Source organism: Ananas comosus, linkage group 4 (assembly GCF_001540865.1).
Source record: "Ananas comosus cultivar F153 linkage group 4, ASM154086v1, whole genome shotgun sequence".
NCBI classification, from domain to species: Eukaryota; Viridiplantae; Streptophyta; class Magnoliopsida; order Poales; family Bromeliaceae; genus Ananas; species Ananas comosus.
This window is the reverse complement of record NC_033624.1, coordinates 6,934,389-6,938,688: the sequence shown is the minus strand read 5'-3', so window position 1 is coordinate 6,938,688 and position 4,300 is coordinate 6,934,389.

Sequence of the window (4,300 nt, the reverse complement as noted above, 5' to 3'; positions counted from 1 at the left end):
TATATATATATATATATATATATATATATATATATNTATATATATATATATATATAAGACTAATAAATTAAGTTTGTTGAGCATAATATAATGAGTGAGAGTGCGGTCCACAATAGATTTAATATCTAAATATATTAAGTCAAATCGAAATCCGTAAGTACTATAGTTGAGCTCTTAAATATATACGATAAATGCGTCTTTTTTTATCGACACGTATTTTTGGGATAAGTGGTTAACGCTTATGAACCACATTTAAAAGAAATAGTATCTCTTTAGGATCAAGTTTAGTATTAAGAAAGGTACATATATAACACACATTCACTACAACAAAAAACTTGCATTTAAGGATACTTTAAATAATAACTAGCAACGTTTTAAAGCGTCGGTAAGAATAATCTCGATACTTATAAAAATATCGAAAAAAAAGTCGTTAAGTAAACATATCAGGATAAATATATCAATACTTCAATATAGCGTCCGAAATTTTTATTAGTATTTGATAAAAATATATTTATTGCCGATACTTAATCATGATGTCAAAACATGCTAAATATTGAAGACGCTAGAATAAAATGCCGTCTAAATTAAAGCGTCGTCTAAATTAAAGTGTTGTCTAAAATATATTTTGTTGCAGTGATATTCTCCCTCTTTCCATCTATAATTCATTTCATTTCAACTATTGTAGTTTCAAATTTGTTATAAAATGGCCCAAAACAGTTGGATAATACAAACACATAAAATGTATAAATGTGATGCATGAAAAAAAAGAAGACAACTCCAATCTAGCTTAGAGAAGGATTAAACACTTAAAAATTTGAGAAAACGAATTTTAAGGAAAGATATGTCATACACCATGAACATTAACATAGTTATATAGTACTGAGAAACCTTTAAAAATAACATTTAAAAAATCAAAGCTTACCCCTTTTTTTCTACCACACAAATCTCTATTTTCAATATTCTTGTAACCCACTGGTCCTTCATCAAATTGATTTAAATTCTCACTTTTAATCCATTTCCTTGATATTTTATATTTTGAGACGGGAACCGCGCGGTTCAAACTAACTAGGGGCACCGTCAAATTTGATTTAGTACTTGAATCTAGCTCAGAGCAGCCAGACTGTAAACCGAGCATATATAATGTCCGGCCGGTCCACCAGGTTGTCTCCTCTTCTCCTCATTCCACACCATCGTACCTCGAACTCTGGCTAATTAAGCCCAAGAACCAGCAATCATAAAGGCAGAGATCGAGACGGCAGATTCCGTCTATTCTTCAATTTAAGTCTTAAAATACGTACGAGTAACTTATTGTGCATGTTACTCTAGCTATTCCCTAGATTTGATCCTTTTGAGTGTTTTGGCCCATTTTTGGCTTTGATTTGATGCATTTTTGTGCTGTTTTTGTGGTTGTGGAACGGCCCGGTCGACCATCATACGTAACAGTGGATGGCTTCAAGCCATGGCATGGCAGTCAGCCAGTTCGGGCCGGCACAGTCAACAGTATAGAGCTAGCTGTTGATCAAGCTTGAACTCGATCTAGGTCGCGCGATCGAGTGTTGACCATAGGCTATAGGAAGCACTTTCTTGATACTTATCGACCCCCGGGCGCCGACAAATTGTGAGTAGGATGTGCTCCCACTGAGTTAGCCTTTTATACACCTTTCTGATCATGGTTTTATTTTACTGACGATTACAAATTGCCGTATTTTCCTGATCATAGTATTTGCCTTTTTCGTGTTCAAATCTAAATAGTTATCGGGAGTAGATTATTTTTCCATCTAGTTGACATCTTTCCTAGGCTTGGCTGATATATCTATTGATTTATGCTTATAATAATGACTGCTAATTAATATAGATCGATATGTATACAACAAAATAGAATTGTTGTTAACACACTGATCGGATAGTATGGCATATTGCATGGTGACATATTAGAGTGATAGCGAGTAAGTCCAATCTGATCTTTGTGTGGTATGAGTTGGATTGGGTTGAATATTAATTAGATTGGGTGTGCATGCATGCGGTGCATGCTGAGTCGGATAGGGGTGGAATCGAGCCGAGCTCAAGCGAGCTTATCTTAGCTCAAGTTTGGCTTGAAATTAATTTCAAGCCTAAATTTAGGCTCAAGTTTATTGGCTTGAAATTAATTAGACCGAGCTCGAGCGAGCCTAACTTCGAGTCGAGCGAGCTCGAGGCCTAAACGAGCCCCTTGAAATTCTTAACATCGTGCAATCTATAGTTTAATTTTTATAAAACATTATCTAAAATTTGATACAAAAAATATCTAATAGTTCAATATATAAAATGAATGTATGAAATACGATATTATAATATTAAAAAAATTAGGAAAAGCGACTATGCGAGGAAGTGAAAAAGAAAGAAATTAAGAGAGCAATTATAGTAGGATTTTGCTGGTTTGATTTTGTGGGCTCAATAATCTAAATTATATATATATATATATATATATATATATAATTAAAATACATAATATATATATTGAATTATGCTGGAATACTATTAATAGTAAAATGCTCTTTTTGCTATCAAGTTTTTAACCTTTGGATGAAAAATTGTAGGGTCAGGATGATATTAGTCGGTTAGAGTTGAGTGGNTGGTAGCAACAATGGGATTTTGCTACTAATAGTACCCCAGTCCAACTCTATATATATTATTTTATATAATTAAAATATACATTATATATAATTATATAGAGAGAGAGAGTTTGGCTACTATATATATTTTTATGAATATAAACCTCTTTATACTCATAAGTTTTCGACCTTTAGATCTATTTTTTAATCATTTTCATCCGTTAAATCATACTATTCAATGAATCACCCACTCAATCTTAGAGCCTACTATTATCCTAATCGCACATCTAACGGCTGAAAATTTAAAAGTATAAAAGAGTCTATACTTATAAGAGTATAGTAGCCGGAGCCTATATATATATAATTAGCCTACTATACTATTAATAGTACAAACCGCTTGCTATTAGATTTTCGACCCTTGGATGAAGGGATGTGCGGTCAGGATGATAGTAGCCTCCTAGGGTTGAGTGGGTGGCTAGTTGAATAGTATGATCTAATGGATGAAAATGGCCAAAGGAATAGACCTAACAGTAGAAAACTCGATAGTACCAAATGCTTGGTACTATTGATAGTATAGTAGCCGGACTCTATATATATATAGGTAGATCTAATGGCAGAAAACTTAAACTCAATAGTATAAAGCGCTTAATATTATCGATAGTATAGATAATATAGTAGCCGGACTATATATATATATATANAAAAATAAACGGCTGAAAATAAAAATCTCATAAAAAATAATGATAAAAGACTTGAATTTAAGATCAAAGCTACTGATCTTATTCTAAATAGTAAAAAAAATTTTCTATAAAAATTTCATCAGTTTTGAATTGTTTTACACCTTTAAATTCACAAACACATCACATCTACCATTAAAATTGTCAATTTTGAGACTTTTGATCACTAGCCAAATAATGTCGAAAAATTTTGAAATTTAGTTTCCAAATACTTTTAATAGTATAGATCAAGTCTAATGGAACCGATCGTTGATTTGGAAGCCACATCATTGAAAACAACTTGCTAGCACGGAGGCCTCCGTACTACCTATAGTATACCAGCCTTGCTATATATATATATATATATATATATATATATATATAGAGAGAGAGAGAGAGAGAGAGAGAGAGGGAGAGAGAGAGAGAGAGTCCGACTACTATATTATCGATAGGACCAAATGCTTGGTGCTATCGAATTTTGTGCCGTTAGATCTATCTTTTTGAACATTTCCGCCAGTTGGATCATATTACTCAACTAACCACCCACTCAACCCTAGGGGATCACTATCATCATAGCCGCACATCCCTTCATCCAAAGGCCAAAAACCTAATAGCAGCAAGTGGTTGGTACTATTAATAGTATAGTAGACTATATATATATATATATATATATATATATAGAGTTGAGCTAGAATACTATCGATAGCAAACGAGCTCCGTTACCACCCATTTGTTTTCGATGATGGAGCTTCCAAATCAACGATCGACACCGTTGAACATGATCTATACCACTTGAAGTGTTTAGAAATTAAATTTCATACATTTTCGATATTGTTCTTTTATCCATTAAGTGGACACAAAAATGAACGGCTGAAAATGAATATTCTTTAAGAAATGATGATAGGAATCTTGCAATCAAGATCAAGAGTATAGATCTTGTTTTAAATAGTTTAAAAAATTTTCTAACAAAAATTCAATTGATTTGGATTTCTT